Source organism: Sminthopsis crassicaudata, chromosome 1 (genome assembly GCF_048593235.1).
Source record: "Sminthopsis crassicaudata isolate SCR6 chromosome 1, ASM4859323v1, whole genome shotgun sequence".
Lineage (NCBI taxonomy): Eukaryota > Metazoa > Chordata > Mammalia > Dasyuromorphia > Dasyuridae > Sminthopsis > Sminthopsis crassicaudata.
In genome coordinates, this window is record NC_133617.1 from 330,375,171 (window position 1) to 330,400,598 (window position 25,428).

A 25,428-nucleotide genomic window follows, 5' to 3' on the forward strand; every position below is an offset into this window, starting at 1 on the left:
ATCAGTATTGTACATCTATCTCTAATTAGGCAGAACTTATTTCCATCAAAAATAAAGTACAAGTTAAGCTTAGAGAGACTTAGGATTCTTGGCTTAGTAGGAAGGCTGATGAAATTCAGTTTTAGGCTGATAGTAACAATTAAAAGCCTCTTTAACCTTGAAGGCTATTTATGAGTCATAGAAGTATAGTGCATCTCAACTATTCAATATTGATGAAGTCCCTTTGATTAGTGATAAGAACATTTTCCTAGAGAGATGGGCTGAATACTTTTATAGTGTTCTTAATAGACCATCATGATTCCTGGATGAAGCCATTGACTATTTACCTCAAGTTGAAGTCAATCCCTCTCTAGCCAAGTTCCAAATGTATTATTTTCTATTCATGTGGCAAAGCACTTGGTGCTGATTCTATTCCAATTGAGATTTACAAGTTTGAGGAGATCCATTACTCATACAAAAACTGACTGAAATCTTCCCAGTTCTCTGGCAAGATGATGTTATGTTCTTGTAATTCCAGTATGCCTCCACTGTCCATGGCTTTAAAGACAAAGGGAATACATTGTCCTGTGACAATCATGGGGATCATTCTTTTTTAGTAATTGCTGCCAAGGTTGTTGCCAGAGTCCTTGTTACTAGGATGATTCTTCACCTCGAAGAGGGTAATTTATCTAAGAACCAGTTTGGCTTCAGAAAAAGCCAAGGGACTATCAGTATAGTGATTACTGTTCCACAACTCCAGAAGAAATGCTAGCAGAGAATAGAGGTCTGTACAAAACATTTGTAAATGTGACCAATCTTTGATACTCTCAGTTGTGAGTGCTTATGGAAATTTATATCAAAATTTAGTTGCACAGAAAAGCTCATCATTATTGTACATTAATTTTAAAAAAGCATACTTGATTGCATTCTGCATAATGAACAATGCTCAGCCAATGGAGTGAAACTCAGCTGTGTTCTTGCTCCCATATTTTTAGGATTGTGTTTTCAATAATACCATTTAAAGTTTTCGATGGTGATATAAACAAGGCATTAATGTCTGCTTCTGTACTAATCATAAATTCTTCAACTTACAAAAGCTATAAGCCCAGACAAGTGGAGGGACTGTTGGTGCATGATTTTTATTGGCAGATGACTGTGCACTCAATGCAGCCTTCCAAGCTGAGATACCATAAAGTATGGATCAATTCTCTGCTGCTCATCGTAATTTTGGCCTAACATTTAACACCAAAGCAATGCACTAACCAAATGTAGAATCATGCATTATAGCAAATTGAAAAGTTTTTAATACTCTGGATCAATTCATATGTTTTGTCAGTATATCTTTCAGGGATGTCATTGATAATGAAGCTCAGTTTTTGGGAGGCTCTGAAGAGAAATATAGGAGAGAAAAATATTAGACTAACTACAAAATTGAAGGTCAACAAAGCCATTATGCTAATCTCATTGTTTTATGCCTGTGAAAGCTAGACAGTATAGCAGCACCATGCCGGGAAACTGAATTATTTCCCTCTGGATTGCCTTAGGAAGATTTGGCAGGATAAAATACCACACACCAAGGTCCTTTTTTCAAATGAAACTGTCAAGCATTTAGACTCTATTGCAGAGCATTCAACTCCAATAGGCTGGCTGGCCACAGTATTTGAATGTCAAAGATAAACTTGCCAAATAGCTTAGTTTGTGGAGAATTAACACAGGGAAATCACTCAAATGGTGGTTAGAAAAAGAGAAACAACTCTCAAGGTCTCTCTTAAGAACTTTGGAATTGATTTGTGACATAACAGATACAGGGACAGTATTGCTTAGTATGACATACCCCATCAGAGAAGGTTTTGTGCTCTAGAAGGAAAGCAAAGTTGAACTAACATAGAAGAAAATAAAAAGAAAGGCAAATGTGAGATACACAAATTTGGTCTTCATGGGAAGTTTTTGTTCTAACCTATTGTAGAGTACCCCATGCTTTCATTGGTCTGATCAGTCTGATCAGTCACAGTAGGGGCACATTGTTGTGTCGGGACTTGCTTTCTGGAGGATCTCAGTACTAGCCCGAGTTGTTGGTCTCAGAAGAGGAGTGAAGAGGGGAGACTCAGTGGATGGTCAAACATGGAGTCTGTTTATTCTAAATTCTCTCCGCCTTCTATACCTTAATACCTTTATATAATTATAGCCACACTGCATAAGCTAACTATAACTATTGTAACTATAAGCACATGCGGACCAGTTAACAACTCACTATTGTATGTAGATGACTCTTTGCCACTCTATTACTCTGCTTCAATTACAGCACAAATTGTCACTGCCTCATGACTTTTCAGGAAGGCTGAGAGCCCTTAGAGGATATGGGGAGCTGAACCAGACATTGTCAGCACATTCCCTTTGGGCTGAAGGGCCTTATACCTCCCACAGAGTTCCCCCATTATCTGTGGCCCACTACCACACATGGTAGTTTGATTCTAATGACAAAAATCAGTGTGTGTGTGTGTGTGTGTGTGTGTGTGTGTGTGTGTTCTAGATTCTCTACTGTGAACTTGGTTCCACTTATATTTTCATAAAAATTAAAATAATAACTACCATTTATATAACATTTTTAATTTTGCAAAATGTAGAATATCTTCTTTGATGCTCATGACTTTAAGAAAGAAACATTATTTATGTACACATTAATACACATATATGTATACACATATACATACATACATACATATTATTATATCTATTATTGACATGAGGAAAATGAGATTGATAGAAGTTAACTGGCTTGCTGAGTATTACACAGCAAGTTATTATCCAAAAAGGATCCATACTCCTGTTTTCCTGGATTCAAAGTACAACTCTCTATTTACTTTACTACCAGGAGTGCCGGGGATACTTCAAATAAGATTTTCTGGAAATAACTCAATCTCAACATATTAAAAACCTAACTCATTTAATTTTTCCTAAATCCTATCTCCTTGAAACTTCTTTTCTTCTACTGAAGGCACCATCAATCTTCCATTCTCTCATATTTGAAAACCTGAGCATGATTTTTAACTTGTCACTCTTTCTTATATTAACTTACATTTTTCAGGTCTTTTCATTGGTCTTTACCAAATTAGCCTACCCTGTTCCCCTCCCTTGCAGCCTCAAGCTTTAGTTATCCACTCTATATCTGAAAGCCTCTATATCTGAAATTTGTCGATCACAAATGGAAGTGACAAACAGCACCAGGTTCTGCTTCCAATGTTAATGCAAGAGTATGCTGAAATCTCTTTCTGACCAAATTTTCAATCCCCTTACACTCTGAGGTGAGAATTCCCAAAGCAGCTTTGGGAAATAGCAGCTACTTCCAAGACTACTTTCTAATGTTGTTGCCATATGCATTCCACACAATTCTCTCTCAATGTCACAAACCTCTCCTTCTGATCTAAATTCTTTGGGCTTGAAACAACTTTTTTTTGGCTATACTCCCCAATAATCTAATTTGGCTTGCTACCATATTGATTCTTATAAAGGAATGGTTTTACATAGTTTGATTTCCTCTACTCTGATAACTTGCCCCATTTACCAGAATTAAATTGCATTCTTTGATACAACTGAAATGCACACACATATTTTATACACACACACACACACACACACACACATATAATATAAATTTCTAGTATTTAATTGTCAGAATATTCACTAAAAAAGAAAAAAAGGTAAGAAAAAGATTCATAATACTATAGTATTCATCAAACTGACAGACAATCCAAATCAAGTAACTTTAATAATCTGGCATAAGCTAAAACTATAAATGACAAAATAATTTTCCAATAGTACAAGACAAAGAATAAAACACATTTCAGGATCTCCATATGTACATATATTTTATGCTATCACCATGATAAAAAGCATAGAAAGAAAAAAGAATTATCTAGGAACACTCATAAAGATAGGCATGAAAGATTGTAAAAAGAGCAATGACTTGAGAAAAATTATGGAAGATCTGCTGATAGATCTTATAATTTGTCTTAATTTCTTACAAATATGCATAGAAGAAGAATTGATATTACAATAAGAGATAAAAAAGGAAAAAGCACCATAAAATAGAACTTGGAAAATAGAAAGATATCAGAAATTTATGATACCTTAATTCCACAATAAAAACCCAAAGTCAAAAAGTTAATGTATTACAATAGTTCAAAGAAAAATTAATTTAGTTTTATTGAAACTTATTATGATCTTTAATGATGGAAATAGTATTCACTCTGATGCAGTGAAGGATGACAGCTTTCTAATGACAATATGATCCTTAGTAAGATATATAAATGTATAAATAAATTACCACATTTTGACAGAAATGCAATATATCCAATTTTTCATACTACAATTTTTCTTTCCTCACATGAAGATTGTATAAGCTGCCTTAAACAGAGATAAGAGGATTCTAATACAACTATCAATTTTAGCATTTTACCTAACGTCTTTGTATCTTGCATTTTGTGTGTATGGAAAATAATTTATTTTTCTTGTGGCACATATATGGAGCCAATGATTACTAATGCAATCATATTATTTTAAATATATAGAATGATGATAATTGGCTAGTTTATTTGTTTGCTGCAACATTTATTTCCTTCTTTTTATTATTATTAGAGAGGAATAAAGGAAATCAAAGAATTTATCATGAAAATTTAATTTCCAGAAGTTGATTATGACTTTTTTAAACTAATGTATTTCCAATATAGCTTGTTTCTTAAAAAAAAAAAAAAAAAAAAAAAAAAAAAAAAAAAAAAAAAAAAAAAAAAAAAAACAAAAACAAAAACAAAAACAAAAAAACAGAGGGGTGTGTGTGTGTGTCTGTGTGTCTGTGTGTAATTTATTTTGAAAAACAGACTAAGTTATCATTTCTGTGTTGATAGATTATTGAACCACACAACAATTCTGTTAGCCTGAGGCTCCATATGACTACCTCTGCATCAAAATTATCTATTTGGTGTTCAGTTATAAGTTCAAGTCTTTTGGACACAATTTCCTTCCTTCTCCACAGATCTGAGAGGTAAATTATTCTATGTTTTTCTAATTTACTTATAAAAGCACTCTTTATGTCTAAATCATGGACCCATTTTGACCTTATCTTTGTATGTAATGTTAATGCCTAGTTTCCTCCATATTAATTTCCAATTTTCCCAGCAATTTTTTTTGTCAAATAGTGAGTATCCCAAAAGCTGGGGTCTTTGGGTTTGTCACACACTAGATTACTATGGTTATTGACTATATTTCCCCATGATCCTAACCTATTCCACTGGTCAACTACTCTATTTTTTAGTCAGGAGCAGATGGTTTTAATGACTGCTACTTTATAATATAGTTTTATATATGTGTCACCCTCATTTACAATTTTTCATTAATTCCCTTGAAATTCTTGACTTTTTGTTCTCCCAGATGAACTTTCTCATTATTTTTTCTAGATTTAAACACTAATTTATTTTGAGTTTGTTTGGTATTAAATAAGTAGATTTATTTAGGTAGTATTGTCATTATTATTATTTTCGCTCAGCCTACCCATAAACACTTGATAGTTTTCCAACTGATTGAATCTGATTTTATTTGTGTGGAAAATGTTTTGCAGTGGTGTTCATATAATTCCTGACTTACCCTTGGAAGGTAGATTCCAAAATATTTTATACTATCAACAATTATTTTGAATGGAATTTCTTTTTGTATCTCTTGCTGCTATACTTTTTTGGTAATACATAAAAATGCTGATGATTTATATGGGTTTATTTTGTATCCTGCAAATTTGCTAAAGTTGTGAATTATTTCTAATAACTTTTTATTAGAATCTTTGGGGTTCTCTAAGTATATCATCTGCAGAGAGTAATAATTTGGTTTCCTCATTACCTATTCTAATTCCTTTAATCTCTTTTTCTTCTCTTATTGCCAAAGCTAACATTTCTAATACAATGTTGAATAGTAATGGTGATAGTAGGCAAACTTGTTTCACTCCTGATATTATTGGGAATGATTCTAGTTTGTCCCCATTACATATGAAGCTTGTTGATGGTTTTAAATATATACTACTGACTCCTTTAAGGAAAAGTACATTTATTCCTATACTCTCTAGTGTTTTTAATAGGAATGGTGTTGGATTTTATCAAATTATTTTTCTGCAACTATTGAAACAATCATACGGCTTTTGTTTGTTTGCTTATTGATATAGTCAATTATACTAATATTTTTCCTTATGTTGAACCAGCCCTGCATTCCTGGTATAAATCCTACTTGGCTGTAGTGTATTAATCTGGGGATGACTTTCTGTAATCTCATTGCTAAGATTTCATTTAATATTTTTACATCAATATTTATTAAGGAAATTAGGTTTTAATTTTCTTTCTCTGTTTTCACCCTACCTGGTTTAACTATCAGCATTATATCTGTGTGATAAAATGAATTTGGTAGGCTCTTTCTTTCCTCATTTTTTCAAATTGTTTATATAATATTGGAATTAATTGTCTTTTAAAGGTTTGGTAGTATTCACATGTAAATCCACTTGGCCCTGGAGATTTTTTATTTTTCTACAATGGGGCTATTTAAATGATTTATTTCCTCTTCTGTTAACTTGGACAATTTAAATATGTGTGGCCATTCCTCCATTTCACTTAGATTATCAAATTTATTGGCTATAATTGGGCAAAATAACTCCTGATTATTGCTCTAATTTCCTCTTCATTTGTGAAAAGTTCTCCCTTTTCATTTTTGATACTAACAATTTGTTTTTTCTTTCTTTTTTCTAATCAAATTAAGTAAAGGTTTATCTATATATTCATAAAACCAACTTTCATTTTATTTTTTAATTCAATAGTTTTATTACTTTCAATGTTATTAATCTCCCCGTTTGTTGTTAGAATTTCAAATTTGGTATTTAATTGAGGGTTTTTAATTTGTTAGATTTGACTTCTTTTCTTCTCATCATTGTTCTAGGGTCAACTCACAATGATAGCAGCTGATGATGGGAATGTCTGCATTTTGCTTAAAGGATAAGCTGGCTGTAGGTTCACTAGCTTTAAACCAAACTTTTAGGGTAGATGAAAATGACTTCCAACAACCAGGAGCTGGTAAAAAACCTTTAGCAACATAGTTCTCAAAAAGTTTAATCTCAGTTCCTTCCAGATTCTGTATGTGCATGGGGAACAATATTATAAATTTGTGAGAATATTTTGTTCTTCAATAATTAATATATTCTTCTGTTCTTCATATAATTCTGTTCTTCATATAATTAATATTTATTTTACTAATAAACATACCTTTCTAAAATTTATTTAAGGTTGGCTGACAAATGCTTTTCAATTGGAGATTTTGAGAAGATAATATAAGTGAGGAACTGAGCTGATAGCATTAGAAACACACTTTGTCCTAAGAGTTGCTTCTACAGCCATAAGAAGATATAACTTTGCTTGAAAACCTTTAACTTATTCATGAGAGTGAAACATAAGGATCTTCAGATTTTATATCAATTAAAGTAGGGATTTTCAAAATGTATCATTTAAATACTTAAAAGTTATCAGTCCCCCAAAAGCTTTTGTCTCTGTGCATTATACCTATTGATATTTATTGTATTAGAAAATAAAATTGATAAATTAAATATACATCTAAATCTATTGCATTAAGAACACTGAATGAAAATGTAATTGTATTTTCCAAATTAAAAAAAGATGAAAAATTGGCATTGTTTTACATCTTATATATATATAATATATATATATATATATATATATATATATATATATATTATATATATATATTCAATATCTAGATTAATATAAGACAACTCCATTCTCCTACTTCTTTCTCCACCCAATTTGCTGAGAGATGTCCCTTGTTTGTAATATATAAAGAATTATTATTACACAAAATGGGGATGGAAAAGGGAGAATTTAAATGGAAATGTGATTTTTAAATATTGTTATAAAAATAATTTTGAGCTCATGGGCACTCTAAAGAGGTCTTGGGGAGACCCAAGGCCACATTCTAGAATGATAAATGCTTATGATAGAAGTTCATCCCTAAGGTTTTAACCTGTTTAACTATGTGACATCATTGGTCCTCAAAATCATTATCTATTTTACTCCTCCTTTATCTTCTCCTTTTTCTTCTCTCCCCCATTCTTACCAATTTTTTCCACTACCAAGCAATTCTCAATTCTAATGATTGATTTCTATCAGTGATATTCCTTGAAGAAAGGAACAAAAGTCTTAAATATATGCAAAATAATTTATTAATGGCTCTTTATGACTTCAAAGTTGTATTTCATAAGCTTCATAGAATTGTAGGTGGAAGGAACTTGGAAGATTTCATCTCTTCCTTTCATTTAATAGACAAAGACACAAATTCAAGAAGTTGGGTACGATAATGCAAAGAGTCCTAGATTCAGCACCACAGAATCTGTTAAGCATTCTCTGTTCTTTTCATATCAGTGTGACCTTAGGCAGGTAATTTTGTTTATGTGAGTCTAAGTTTCCTCATCTGTAGACTTAGGTAATAAGCTCAGATGGTTTTTAAGGTTCCATTTGACTCTATATCCTACATCCTTAAAATAGTAAATTCTTTATCTAACGTAACAAAAGCTAACTAGTGAAATAACTAGTAGTGGAATTAATTCTCCTTGTGAAGCTTTGAACATGGATGATGTGATTGTTGTTCAGTCATTTCAGTTATCTCAGACTTTTCATAATGTTAACTGAAAAATTTTTGGCAAAGATACTGGAGTGGTTTGTATTTTTATTTTCAATTTCATTTTATAGATGAGGAAACTGAGGCAAACTGGGTTAAATGACTTGTCCAGGTACACATAGTAAATGTGTTTGTGAAGATTTGAACTCATGAAGATGAATCTTCTTTACTCCAGAATCAGAATTTCATTCCATGTACTATTTAGCTGCCCAACTGATTATATTATTAAGCTAAATTTTCATCTATCTCTATATGTTTACTCTTTGTTCCAAAGGGGACTCTATTTAATTTTGTAAATAGTAATGTTTGCTTCCAAAGGGAATGTTGAGTAGAACCATTCAATTCTATCATCAGTACTGGCAATGAAGAAAACCATGAACCAAACCTTTATTGATTGTGGTGTTATCAATGTCCTCTTTTTATAAGAATAGAAAATTAAGATATAAATTATTACTTCTGATAGATTTAGGCAATAAAATGAATTATATATCCATATCTTATGGCTCTATACAAAAAAAAAAATTACTGAACAAGTAAACCCTGGAGGAGTTTTGAATGTCTATGAAATCAGAATAAAGGGCCATTAACTTTTTTATAATCTCAATGTCAGATCTTGAGAACTCGTGGATGGCAGTGTATATAATTTGTAAAGAAGTAATCAATTTTGAGCTATGATAGCCTTAGTCTGTTAGTAAGAAGTCCTATAAAGAGGAAAATTTTTCAAAAGATATCCTTATTAGGATATAACTCATGTTACGGGCCTCTTTGGCATGATCCTATTTCAAATTGTCAGTTATTCTTTAATTGTGAGCTTCCCTTTGATTTTGTATACTACTGGCCTAAAAAGCTATAAAGATTAAGATTTTATTAGTAGTGCATGTTTAAAGAAGGGTAGGAACAAAATTGAAATAAAACAGAAAGAATATCCAATAAATCTAGGACTATGTTAGAACAAAGGTACAAAATTAATTGCAAAGACCTTCTCCCTTTCACAAAAGTCAAAGAAATAAATTAAAAACACAGAAAAACAACAAAGGTTATAATGCTTCCCTTTTTTCCCTTTTTTACCTTCATAGTTATAGGTGTTTTTAGCTGCCATTAATAGAAAATAATAAAAGTTTAAAGTTAAAATGTAAAATAATTTTTCCATGGAGATATCTCAAAGTAATATTCTCTTTATTAAAACTTCTGGAAATTAATCTGGAGAAATGCTTCAGCAGAATATATTGAGATTGCTTTATATTTCATAAAAAGCAACACAGCTTAATTATAAGGTCTTAGATTAGGTAAACTAGTCTAAAACCTTAATCTTGTGTCTCTGACGACTCTATTATGCTGGGTTGAATATATGAAGTCAATAGAAAGTTGTTGTTAGCAGGACCATTCTTATAATTCAATAAAAAATATAAACTGCCAAGCAAAATTCTTGTGAAATAAATATAAAAGGGAATATTAATTATTGTACATGTTCTGCTTAATTTTATACATTGAACTATCATTGATTCTTGCTTTTCAAAGAGGATCAATAACATCATATGGGGATTTCTTTACTTATATATGATTTGGATTTAAGTGAGGTGATTTATTAGCTTTTCTTTTCTTTTTTTTTTTATTGAGTTATAGGAGTAATCTTGATTAAAAAAGACATAGGATTAAGTTCTTAGAATAATTTACCTAATATAAAATCTTATAAATTGTTCTCCTTTTATGAAAAACAAAACAATCTTTATCTATGGAAAACAAAGCAATCTCAATACCTTCTGCTGAATCATTTTGCCAGAATAATTTCCAGAACTTTTGATAAAGAGGATATTACTTTGAGATGTCTCCATGCAAGTGTGAATTGTCAGTCTCACTCGCTTTTCTAGACTCACTGAAATCTACCAGCAAGACAAAAGTCAGGATGACTTGAAAGGGCCCAGGATACAGTGGATGACCTTGCAATCTTTGATATTTTACCAATCTCTTAGCATCATGCAGAGCTTGTTTTAGCCATATTCCTGGCTGTTTGAAAAAAAAATTCTCAAGTGCCCATTCTGTTAGGGAAGTTTTTGAATGCTTGGAGTAGACATCACCCATTTCCTCAAACTCATAGATGAGCTTGTGTCCTGTTGTATATTTTCAACCTGGTTTAGACCATCTGAGAAAACAATTTTATTGTGGTGTGGTTTTAGTGCATTTTGTAGCTTTTTCAAAGGACATTGGGTGAAAGTGGTCATCAAAGGTGTGTAAGCAGCCTTAAAAAAGAGTTTGACAAACCCTCATATCAGAAAGGCTAGTACTCCATGGGCACCTCATAATATCTCCCTACTAAGTTTATTAAGAGATGTAATTATTTTATTGAGTTGATCAATAAATTTAGGATGAGTAATCAAAATAATCCACATAAGAGATAGGGCTATCATCACCCCACTCTTATTGACAAAACTCTTGATCATTTCTTGCTCTATCATGGGATTATTTCAAGTGAATGTTTGGGTAAATGAAAGGAAGGAACCATAAAATATAAAATGTGCACTTTTTCTTATCATGCTAAATCTATGATGTATATGTAAATTAATGCATTAGTAAAGGGTTTCCCTTTTATTTAATTCTCATCTTTGCTTATAATGCATCCTTCTAGATTAAGGGACAAAATAAATTTCCTTTAATTCTTCTAACTTTATGGAATTACAGAGTTTGAAGGAATTTCAGCAAATACCCATTCTCATATACCATATTATCTGGTCAATTACTAAAAAAAATTAAATACACTTCACATAATTGGGGACTGATCTAAAGAAGTCTAGTCAATTCAATGTATTGTCCAAATAATTTTAGATTAGCAGTACAGATTTGGAGATGTGGACCTCTAATATTATAAAATAATATTACCTCACATTTTTGTTCTGTTCTGATTCTGGCATTTCTTCTGGAGTTGTTGGGCAGCAAACATTATATTGACTGTTCTTGGCCCTTTTTGAAACTACACTGCTTCTCAAGTAGATGACCATTTGCAGGGGAAGTATCAAATTATTAAGGAATTATATGACTCTTTCTGGTAATAACTAAGAGACGATCTTCCTCTCTCCATGTTTGTCATAGGACCATCTATTTCTTTTTAATGAATAAAGAATGCAGACATTCTTGAAATTTTAGGGTATAGTCTTCTTTTGCCATACAACCTTGGAGATTTCAATTGACTTTTCTATAATTAGTGGACCTCCCTTTACCTTGTAAATATCTTCTGGAATGGAATCAGCACCAAGTACGTTGCCACATGAGAAAAGGCTAATGGAATTCAAAACTTCTTCAGGTAGAAATTTGATTAGAGAAGGATTTATTTAAATATGCTTTAAATGGCATTTTTTATGGAGGCAAGTTAATTTATGAAGATCAGTTGGAAGAGTCCCCTATCTCATGTCAACAAGAAGTTGGATTCCACCTTTATTTTCATGGAAGGTTACTTAAAATAAATGATGAAACCAGATAATTGGTATAATGCAGAGCAGAGTGGTAGTGATGACATCAGAAATATTCTTCCTTATCATCTTTAGCCTTTGTGAATTTAGGTCAATAGCTTGACATCTCTGGGTGTTGGTTAACACCAACCAACAATAGCCAAAAAATGTGAGGAAGAACAGCTAAGTTGAGATGCAGAACATAAATCTGTATACAATATTTATTCATTTGACCAGTGCTTTTCATTGTGTCAATCATGAGGGCTTGTGGAAGATAATAACAAAATTTGGAAGTCTAAAGAAGTTAATCCATGGTGTGTGCCAGTTTCATTTATGGCATGCTTGCATGGATTCTGGATTTTCCTCATCACCAATGGTGTGAAGCAGTGCTGTTTTGAAAGAACTAAAGATTTCAGCAGCAGAGGAGACAATGACATGCATCCCATATTTGGAGAATTACCTTGGAAAAGCATGGGCATGTGAAATGGAATGATTTGTGAGAGAAATATAAAAATCATTCTGGCTGGGCAGAAGATTATCTAAAGGAGAATAATGTGTGATAAGATTAGAGAGGTTGGAGCCAGGTCATGAAAGGCCTATGGGTTATATGGAGGGACTTGTATTTTTATCCCTGAGGTAAAAGGGAACCACTGGAGTTTATTGAAAAATGAGATAACATGGAAAGGTATATACTTAGATATTTCCATTTTTCAACTTCCATTAATTATTTCATTACTAGAATCTGCAATTACTAGAATTACTAGGTGATAATTTTTGCTTCCACTTTACAGATGAGGAACCTGAGTTTCAACAAAGTTCTGTGAATTTTCTAATACCATATGAATTACCTGGCAGTCCTGAGATCCAAACCTTGGTTCCCTGACTCAAAGTTGAATATAATTTTAAAAATGTAACTTTTATACATATGTGATTAAAGATAAAAGATTAAGTTCTAAGGTGAAAAATCATGGGAGGAGTATTGGTCAAATTTTTGAAAATTATTTGAGAGACGTAGGTTGTATTTTTATCTGTGGCTCTGAAATAGTAAGGTTAAATTTAGCTCAGTATTTGGTAGTTTGTCTTGAATCTATCCTTTAACAACCAGGAATATCACAACATTTGTGACAGGACTAAAAGACAATTTGAAGTAACAGATCACAGATCATGTGGTCGACATAAACTAATGCCAATTATAAATCTAATTTTAAGTCAAAAAGTTCTATGTACTCTAAGAGGGAAGGAAAGAGTAGACAGTGGGATAATAAAGTTTCAAGAGAATAAATGATTGAGTCACTTCCCCTGACAGTCTCCAGTTTCTTTACTCATGAAATGAAAGGTTTGGTCTAGTTGTTCTCTAAGTTTCTTCTCTACAACTTAGAATCCCATAATCTATTACTCTGAATAGATGAGCTCTAAGCTATGGAGCAGTGGCTGGAAGAAGGCCCCTTTGTGATTTCTTTATCTGATGAAAATCGACTTATTCTTAAAATGAACTAGACTTGTAATTTTATTGATATAGAGAACTCCTAGATAAGAGAACCTTTACCAATTCATATGGTCACTTTCTCTGAGTCACTGAAAGCTTAAGTGATTTGTATAGTTTCACAATCAATACATGTCAGAGGACAATCTTGAATTCAGGGTTTCTTAGCTTCTATGCCAATTACTTTTCTACTATGCCAAAAAGCTTATAAAGTCCAATTCAAATATCATCTTCCAGGAACCATTATTCTTTGTGTTTAATGATTTAGCCAAAGCTAAAAATCTTCCTAACGGATAAGGCAATTCATTGTGTAACTATGTAATATACTTATAATTGATTATTGTGTAGTGCATTATCTACATTTTTCTCCTCATTATACTCTAGAACAATAAATGCTATCTTAATTTTATCTCATTTTAGTCTCTTAAACAGTGCTCTGAACACAAAAATGCTTAATAATTATTCTCTAAAGTAGAAATTCACTAAGGTAGCTCCAGTACCTTTCTCCTTTGGATGAATTCTCTCTTTTTACCTATTTTACTAGGACTTGAATTTGATGTGATTTATGCTACAAAATTTTTAGAAGTTGGATGTGAGTGGGATGGCAAATTGTCTTATTTTTTAAATGGGAATAATAATTCCTACATATTTTGCCTTGCAAATTTGTTGGGAGGGAAAAATAATGTAAAATCCCAAAAAGGCTTTGGAAAGTAAAGAACACTGTGTAAATGTAAGATAAGATGATATGCATGCAATGCTTTCAGTTTCTTGGAAATGAAATGATATGTTGTTCACAGCATTACTTTTATATGAAAAGGATATAATGATAGCTTTCAAATGTTTTAATGTTGTCTTGGAGGTAGAGAATAAAGTACTACTGTCCCTTAGATCTGACTGAATAATTACCTGCTGGGAGTAAATTTCTTGCTTTGCAATGTGAAACACACTACTTTCAGTTGACTAGCTTCACTGTTTGGGTCTTATGCCCAATCAACTAGTTACAAAGAGTTCTTCTCACTCTTTTGGTGGATTTTTCTATGTTAAGAATATCATGATATGCAAATATCTAAGGAATTGTGTGTTTTTTTTTTTTTTTTTACACTGTTTCTGTCCTTGCATAACTTACATGCTTTTTTTTTTTTTTTCCTAGAGTTTTTTTGAAATGGGAAGATAGGACATTTTCTGTTTTTTTTTTTTTTCTGATTTTACAGATTCATAGAATAGGAAAGAATACATGAAATTATTCTACTTAATGCAGAGCTCCAAAGAAAATATTTCTATTTCATCCATTCTCTGCTTAATGAATTCCAATAAGGAGGAACTCACTACAGCATACATAGTAGCATATTCATTCCATTTTGTCTTCCTTTCTAATTTTTATAAAAAAAATGCATGTATGCTTACATACATATTTATTTTGAAGCTGTTTATTCCCTGTAATGATTTTGTTCCCACACTTGAGTTTTGTTCTCTAAGAGGAATCCACTCCCTCTTTCACTTGACTGCCCTTAAGAAACCTGAAGGAAACAATAATTAGCTTGTTAAGTTTTCTTTTCTTCATGAAAAACAGAGTATTTTATTTGATTAGTCCTCATATTGCATGATTTCAAGTCCTTTTATCATCCTGTACCCCTACTCTTGAATCTCTTTCATTTATTAATTTACTTTCTAAAATAATGTTATCAAGATATCAATACAAAGCTTCTGCTGGAATATGGGTTTTGTTCTAAATCAAATTCATTTCAAGAGGCAGCTCGTTTAAGCTCCCATCGTCCAGGAAAAAACATTCCATTGTTTCTCCAAAGTTATTTTCGGGTTGTTTTTAGTTTCTACTTATTTGATTACAATATCAATAGTGAGAAGCAGTGTGTTTCTCTCCTTCTGATGGAGGGATGACTTCAAAGACCTATGTTTAAGTCTGGCCTCTGACACATACTGATTTTGCGACTTGTGACAGGGTTCAACTTCTCAGTGTCTATAGGCAACTCTCAAAGAATAATGTTCAGAGAAGAGGGCAATTTTCATGGGGAGAGGAAAAATATTACCAGGATATTCCAATTTACAGGCACACACACACACACACACACACACACACACACACACATTCACATATACACCTCCCCAATCTAATAATAGATTAAAAAAAAAAGGTATAAGCTATGGTTATGTATTTTTATGTGTTTCAAAATATGTCTATATAAATATACTTAAATATATATGTACATGTATATGTATATGTGTATGTGTGTATTATTGCCAAAGAAGTTTACTTCTTCTTAAGGGATACCACATTTAAACAAACAAACAAAAGTAAGGACAAAATAATTTATAGAGGAGTAGTGCACTAATAGAAGCATTAGGAAATATTTATACCTGGAAATTATAGAAGACCAGAGCCCAAAAGGCAAGAAAGATGATAAGATGTGGGAGGCACTCCAGGCACAGGCAATAGGGTGCAGGAGGCAAAATGTCCTGTAAGATTTAGACTGTGGAGATCAGTTTTGGCACAGAATGCTGGAGTATATAAAATAAGATTTGAAATAACCTCTGCTGAAAATGCAATAGAACCTCAAATATAAAATAATTGCTAGTTATATAGACTCAAACAGAAAAGAGGCACAGGTTTTCCTTTTAGAACTATCTTTTATCTAATTATGTAATTTCTGAAAAAAAAATCAAGTGAAGAAAAATTGCTTCTCCAAAGAAATGAAAAATGCTAATCCTAAAATCTTTTGAATTCTCCCACAAACGCAATTTTTTTCTTTCTTTTTTTTTCTCAGCACATTATTAATACTTGTTTTAACTTACTTCTCAATATTCTATCCAAAGTACTTCATTACATATTAGGATTACTCCTCCAGAATCAGATTTCCCAGACTTTAAACAAAGGTAATAGTATTAATGGTACTCTGTGTATATTCAAAGCACCTGCACCTGTGGATCATAATTTTCCATATTTGGGAAGGAAAAAAAGGGAAAAAATAGCAGCTATTGCCCTGAAGTAGCTTAAGTTATTCTATTAGGAGAAGAAAACTCTAGAAAGAAGCTGATAGGAAAAAAAGAAAGATCCTGTTTATTTAAAAAAATGTAACCTGGAGATGGTCTGGTGCTTCTTAGTTTAGTTCCTTGAAAATAATATGATGGCTAGTGAGGTTCTTCCTTAAGCAGAGTTTCATTTTATGCACTATATCTCCATTCTCTTAGCCCAAATAAGATAGTTTCACAGTAAAAACAATACCAGTTATCTTTATTATAAGTTTTTATCTTCTGAATCAAATTGCAATAAAGAATGAGGAAAGGGCAGAGTCAAGATAGTAGAGCAAGTAAGAACCTCGTCTAAGCTTTCCCAAATCTTTCAAATAATTTAAAAAATATTTTGTAATAGAATTTTAATGTGACAGAACAAACAGAAGGTCAAGGTGAAACAATTTTCCAATTCAAGATGAGTTAGGAGATTAACAAAGAAAAAGTTATCTCACTGAGGTGGTGGTTGGGCTTTAATATAGTGCAGATTAGGTCTGGCATATGAGCAGTAGGCCATGGGATAGGGCAGAATGTAACTCTAGCATAAAGTTTTTTAAAAAAAGTAGTCCTGATGCATGACCAAACAATAACAGCAAAAACGTTATACATACTATAAATCCAATGTTGTGATTGTAAATAATCTGTCTTTTCTTTTGTCCTTTCTAATATTTTATTTAATAGTTTGTTATCAGTGTTCTTTAAGGATATTGTTTGGTAGGTTTTTCATTATTTGACTGTTATTTAAGTCTTATGATCATATTTGTATTGTAGAAGGAATTTGGTAGTTACTAAGGTGATCTGGAAGATCAAGAAATGAACACAAAAGTTAAAAAAGTCAAAAATCAACTTTTAAAGCTGCAAAGAAAAATGTTAATTAGTTACAAGTTCACAAAACAATTCATAAAATAACTCAACAAAAGAATATGTTGCTGGCTAAGCAATAAAGCAGTAGATCAGCAGAATAGAATAGGAAAACAATAAAACATAGTAGCAATTTGGAGTTAAATAAATACAAAAATCCAAGGTTTTGGGATAAGAATACAAAAATTTGGACTTCTGGACAAGATGGAAGCGTGGAGGCAAACAGCTGCTTGAGCTTTGTGTTTTCTCTCAGGACTTACTTAATGACAAGCCTCAGAGTTAATGCTTGACCAGAAAAGAAACCCACAAATAATCACCAACAGAAGAAATCCTTGAAATTTGCCAGAGAAGGTCTGTGTTTGCTCGGGGGAGGGTCAAATAGACGGCACAGACTGAGGGCAGGCAACCCAGAACTAGACAGGCAATTCACACAATCTGGACCAGAAGGGAGAGGGGTACAATCGCTTCTGTTTCTGAGGGATGGGGGGGGGAACTTTTACCCAGTGTGGATATTCCGTCTTACTAGGAGCAGCGGAGAGTAGTGTAAACACCAGAGGTGAACAATAAAACCCCGGAAAGCCAGCATCTCTCAGGAACTTGGCCAGCCCCAGCCATACCAGGAGTGACTCAGCACATTCTCAGAGCCTCAGAGCACAGACACAGCCATCACTGTCCTGTTAGTGTCTCACTGCTGTCTCCCTCAATCTGTAGAGGCAGCCTAGTAACACCATCCAGCCTCATTCCCGTCAGAAACAGACCAATTATTTCTCTTGTCAATTTTTTTTTCTTTGATTCCCGCTCTGAAAAAATGAACAAAAAATTTAAAAGGGCTCTAACCATTGACAGCTTCTGTATGGAGAGAGAGCAGATTTCAAATACTGAGGACACTAAAAGCATATTGTCCCCAGAGGAATCCCCTAAGGGGGATATGAGCTGTTCCTCAATACAAAAGAGTCTCATAGAGGAAATCAAAAAGGCTCTCACAAGAGAACAAGAAGAGAAATGGGAAAAGGAAAGGGAAGCTTGGCAAGAGAGTCTGGAGAAGTTATCCAGAGTGGATAAAGAGATCAAATCATTGAGAAATAAAATTAGTGAATCAGAAAAGGTAAACAACCCCAAGGAAAACAGGAATAGTGAGCTGGAAAAATAAAACAGCTCTCTAAAAAATGAAATGGATAAAATGGAAAAAAATTCCATAGAAGACAAAAACTCAATTAGGCAATTACAAAAAGATATAAAAAAAGTGAGTGAAGAAAATAAATGATTGAAAATTAGACTCGAACAAGTAGAAATAAATGATTCAAGGAGAAACGAAGAGGTAGTCAAGCAAAACCAGAGAAAGGAAACAATGGAAAAGAATGTTAAGTACCTTATTAGAAAAACAACAAATCTGGAAAACAGATCCAGGAGAGACAATTTGAGAATAATCAGACTCCCTGAAAACATGTGAGGAAAAAAAGAGCCTGGACACTATTTTCCAGGGAATTATCAAAGAGAACTGCCAAGACATTTTGGAAACAGAGGGTAAAATAGACATTGAAAAAATTCATTGATCACCTACTAAAAGGGACCCTAAAATCAAAACACCAAGAAATAGATTGACCAAGTTCAAGAACCATCAGATGAAGGAATAAATGCTGGAAGCTGCTAGAAAAAAGCAATTTAGATATGGAAGAGGCACAATAAGGATAACCAAGGATTTAGCAGTATCCACATTAAAAGAATGAAGGGCCTGGAACATGATATTCCGAAAGGCTAAGGAACTTGGTATGCAGCCAAGAATAACTTACCCAGCAAAATTTAGCATCGTCTTCCAGGGAAGAAGATGGACATTTAGTGAAATAAATGAATTCCATCTATTATTGATGAAAAAACCAGACCTACACAAAATGTTTGATCTTCAAATACAGGACTCAAAAGATTTCTAAAAAGGTAAAAATAAATCTTGAGAACAATATTTCTGCCATAAAGATATGTAAAGAACACATGTATAATTTGTCCTAGAAACTAGAGGTGGAAAGGAAATTATATCATAAAAAAGGGTAAAGTGGTGGTACTACATCTCATGAAGAGGCAAAGGTAACCTATTATATATGAGAGAAAGAAAGAGATGGAGATGAACATAGTGTGTATCAATAGACATATTCGATTTATGGTGAAACGTCTTTCGCTTCATTGAAAAGTGAGAGGGAAGGAGTAAGCTAAGGGGAAGGGATTACAGAAATTGTGAGGAAAAGGGGTAAAATAAGGGGAGGAAGTTTAAGATGGGGGAGGGATATTAAAAAGGGAGGGCTGTGAAAAGCACAAGTTTAATATTGGGTAGGGGAGTAAGAGGGAAGGAAAGGAGAAAAGCATAAGAAGGGATTAACAGGATGGCAAGCAATATAGAATTAGTCATTCTAACCATAAATGTAAATGGAGTAATCTCCCTCATAAAAAGGAAGCAGTTAGCAGACTGGATTAAAAGTCAGAATCCTACTATATGTTGTTTACAAGAAACACACCTGAAACAGGGTGATACATTCAAACTAAAAGTAAAAGGGTGGAGCAGAATCTACTATGCTTCAGGTAAAGCCAAAAATGCAGGGGTAGCCACCCTCATCTGAGATCAAGCAAAAACAAAAATTGATCTAATTAAAAGAGATAAGGATGGGCATTATATCCTACTAAAGGGTAGCATCAATAATGAAGCAGTATGAATATTAAACATATATGCACCAAGTATATACCTAGTGGTACAGCATCTAAATTCTTAAAAGAGAAATTAAGAGAGCTACAAAAAGAAATAGATAGTAAAACTATAATAGTGGGAGATGTCAACCTTGCACTCTCAGAATTAGATAAATCAAACCAGAGAATAAATAAGAGGGAAGTCAAAGAGGTAAATAGAATACTAGAAAAGTTTGATATGATAGATCTTTGGCAAAAACTAAATGGAGATAGAAAGGAGTATACTTTCTTCTCAGCAGTTCATGGAACCTATACAAAAACTGATCATATACTAGGGCATAAAAACCTCAAAATCAAATGTAGTAAGGCAGAAATACTAAATGTATCCTTTTCAGACCACAATGCAATCAAAATTACATTTAATAAAAATCCAGGGGAAAATAGACCAAAAATAATTGGAAACTAAATAATCTTATACTAAAGAATGATTGGGTAAAACAGCAAGTCATAGACATAATTAATAACCTCACTCAACAAAATGACAATAATGAGACATCATACCAAAATATGTGGGATACAGCCAAAGCAGTAATAAGGGGAAGTTTTATATCTCTACAGGCCTACTTGCATAAAATAGAGAGAGGGCTAATGAAGTGGGCTTACAACTAAAATTGATAGAAAAGGAACAAATTAAAAACCCCCCAGACAAACACAAAACTTGAAATTCTAAAATTAAAAGGTGAGATTAATAAAATTGAAAGTTAAAAAAAAAAACTATTGAATTAATAAATAAAACTAAGAGTTGGTTCTATGAAAAAACCAACAAAATAGACAAATCCTTAGTAAATCTGATTTAAAAAAGGAAAGAGACAAAGCAAATTGTTAGTCTTGAAAATGAAAAGGGAGAACTCACCACTAACGTAGAGGAAATTAGAACAATAGTTAGCAGCTACTTTGCTCAACTTTATGCCAATAAATTCAATAACTTAAATGTAATGGAAGAATACCTTCAAAAATATAGCATGCCCAGATTAACAGATGAAGAAGTAAGTAGTCTAAATAGTCCCATCTCAGAAAAAAAAAAAAAAAAAATTAGAACAAGCTATTAACCAATTCCCTAAGAAAAAATCCCCAGATCCAGATGGATTTACATATGAATTCTACCAAACATTTAAAGAACAATTAGCCCCAATGTTATATAAACTATTTGAAAAAATAGGGGATGAAGGAGTCCTACCAAACTCCTTTTATGACACAGACATGGTACTGATACCTAAACCAGGTAGATTGAAAACTGAGAAAGAAAACTATAGACCAATTTCCTTACTGAACATTGATGGTAAAATCTTAAATAAGATATTAGCAAAACGACTTCATAAAATCATCCCCAGGATAATACACTATGATCAAGTAGGATTTATACCAGGAATGCAGGGCTGGTTTAATATTAGGAAAATTATTAGTATAATTGACCATATTAATAATCAAATTAATAAAAACCATATGATCATCTCAATAGATGCAGAAAAAGCATTTGATAAAATCCAACATCCATTCCTACTAAAAACACTTGAGAGTATAGGAATAAATGGACTATTCCTTAAAATAATCAGGGGCATATATTTAAAACCATAAGTAAACATCATATGTAATGGCGATAAACTGGAACCTTTCCCAGTAAGATCAGGAGTAAAACAAAGTTGCCCATTATCACCATTACCATTCAATATAATACTAGAAATGCTAGCCTCAGCAATAAGAGTTGAGAAAGAGATTCAAGGAATTAGAGTAGGAAATGAGGAAATTAAACTATCACTCTTTGCAGATGACATGATAGTATACTTAGAGAACCCCAAAGACTCTGCTAAAAAGCTATTAGAAATAATTCAGAACTTTAGCAAAGCTGCAGGATACAAAATAAATCCACATAAATCCTCATCATTTTTATACATTACCAACACAATCTAACAGCAAGAGATACAAAGAGAAATTCCATTCAAAATAACTGTTGATAGTATAAAATATTTTGTAATATATCTACCAAAGGAAAGTCAGGAATTATATGAGCAAAATTATAAAACACTTGCCACAAAAATAAAATCAGATTTAAATAATTGGAAAGACATTAAGTGCGCTTAGGTAGGCCGAGAGAATATAATAAAGATGACAATACTCCCCAAACTAATCTATTTATTTAGTGCTATACCAAACAGACTTCCAAGAAACTATTTTAATGACCTAGAAAAAATAACAACAGAATTCATATGGAACAACAAAAGGTCGAGAATTTCAAGGGATGTAATGAAAAAAAAAATAATGAAATTATTCTAGCTGTACCTGATTTAGAACTATATTATAAAGCAACAGTCAGGAAAACCATTTGTTATTGGCTAAGAAATAAACTAGTTGATCAGTGGAATAGGTTAGGTTCACAGGGCAAGATAGTGAATAAAAATATCAATCTAGTGTTTGACAAACCCAAAGATCCCAACTTTTGTGATTAGAATTCATTATTTGACAAAAACTGCTAGGAATACTGGAAATTAGTATAGCAGAAACTAGACATGGTCCCACATTTAATACCACATACTAAGATCAAAATGGGTCCAAGATTTAGGCATAAGGAATGAGATCATAAACAAATTAGAGGGATATAGGATAGTCTACCTCTCAGACTTGTGGAAGAGGAAGGAATTTGTGTCCAAAGGAGAACTAGAGATCATTATTGATCACAAAATAGAAAATTTTGATTACACCAAATTAAAGTTTCTGCACAAACAAAACTAATGAAAACAAGATTTGAAGGGAAGTAACAAATTGGGAAAATATTTTTACAGGTAAAGGTTCTGATAAAGGACTCATCTCCAAAATATACAGAGAATTGACTTAAATTTATAAGAAATCAAGCCATTCTTCAATTGGTAAATGGAAAGGATATGAACAGACAATTTTCAGTTGATGAAATTAAAACTATTTCCACTCATATGAAAGAGTGTTCCAAATCACTATTGATCAGACAAATGCAAATTAAGACAACTCTGAGATATCATTACACACCTGTCAGATTGGCTAAGATGACAGGAACAAATAACGATGAATGTTGGAAGGGCTGTGGGAAAACTGGGACACTGATGTATTGTTGGTGGAATTGTGAAAGAATCCAACCATTCTGGAGAGCAATCTGGAATTATGCCCCAAAAGTTATCAAACTGTGCATACCCTTTGATCCAGCAGTGCTACTACTGGGATTATATCCCAAGGAAATACTAAAGAAGGGAAAGGGACCTGTATGTGACAAAATGTTTGTGGCAGCCCTTTTTGTAGTGGCTAGAAAATGGAAAATGAATGATGCCCATCAATTGAAGAATGGTTGGGTAAATTATGGTATATCAATGTTGTGAAATATTATTGTTCTGTAAGAAATGACCATTAGGAGGAATACAGAGAGGCTTGGAGAGACTTACATCAACTGATGCCGAGTGAAACGAGTAGAACTAAGAGATCATTATATACTTCAACAATGAGGATGTATTCTGATGGAAGTGGATATCTTCAACATAGAGAAGAGCTAATCCAATTCCAATTGATCAATGTTGGACAGAATCAGCTACACCCAGAACAGGAACACTGGGAAATGAGTGTAACCTGTGAGCATTTTTTTGCTTGTTTGTTTTTTTGTTTTTTTTTCCAGATTATTTTTACCTTCCAAATACAATTCTTCCTTTGCAACAACAACAACAACAAAATTCAGTTCTGCACATATATATTGTATCTAGGATATACTATAAGATATTTAATATGTATGGGAATATCTGCCATCTAGGTGAGGGGGTAGAGGGAAGAAGGGGAAAAATTCCGAACAGAAGGGAGACAAGGGATAATGTTGTAAAAAATTACCTATGTATATGCACTGTCAGAAAATGTTATAATTATAAAAATTAATTAAAAAAAGATATAGTGGATAGCCAGAAAAAAAAAGAATACAAAAATTTGCAAAAAAAAATTGCTGGCAAAACTGGAGTGCTAGTTGACATAAACTGGAAATAGACAAGCACCTCACATTGTACAGCAAATTGAGGAAAAAATCGGCACATGATTTAGATACTATGTGTGATAGAAAATTTAAAAAAATCAATTAGAGAGCATAGGGTATTTTAGCTCTTAGATCTATGTAAAGGTAAGAGAATTTTTAGTCAAGCAAAAGTTAGAGAACAATGGGATATAAAATTGACAATTTTTGTTAGATTAAATTAAACTATTTTTTGCACAAACAAGACCAATGCTGCTAACATAAGAAGGAAAACATATAACTGGGCTAGGAATGAGATAGGGATTTATGACATTTTTCTCAGAACTAGACTATCTCTCAAACCCATGGAGAAATGAGTCAAATATATAAGAATATCATTCCCCAGTTAATAAATGGTTGAAGGATATAGACAGTTTTCAGATGAAGAAATCAAAACTATTGGCAAGATATTTGGAGATGCCTTATTTCCAAGTCTTAAGCCCCTGAAAGCAGACTATTCTCTAAACTTGGCATAATAACATTCCTTTGCACTCTGAATGATTTCACCTTCAGTCAAAGTATATTTCTTTTACCAGCTCCAAGTGTTCATTGAGGGATTTATGATTTTTTTTTTTTTTTTGCTAATCAATAACTGTTGAAATGTTTTGAACTTCCCCCTGTTTCCCAGGGATCTGACAGCCAAAAGCATGTGGTGTGCTGCAGCCAAAAGATATCCATCACATATCCTGACACACTAACAATTCGTGAACTTCTGTGCTTGTGTAATTAAACCAGAGACTGATGCATTCCTGTTTCCACCACACTATGGTTCTATAATCCACTGAATAATCACAAGGCTAAAGGACTCTTTAAGACTTGAAAGAATCAACTTAGAGATAGTTCCTGTGGGAATTAGGAAGGCCTGCTTTGTCCACACATGAGCCTGCTTTGGGGACAGCTACTCAAGAACTAAGAATGATTGTGCTGTAGTCCAGTCCCATTGTGTTTCTTTTTTTTTTTTTTTTTAAGTATATAGGTCTTGCCATTGCCTTAGCATATTAACCTCTCCTCAGAAGTTAGTATTCTGCTTAAAAAGGTTTTCCTCACTTTGAAATGAAATAAACTTCCATTTGATTTCCTGAAACATCTTCCTTGATCTTCTATGTTTTGCTTTAGACATTCCCAAGTTTCCATTCAGCTGACACTATCTATATTTATATGAGGGGGAGCTAGGTGGTATAGTGGTTAGA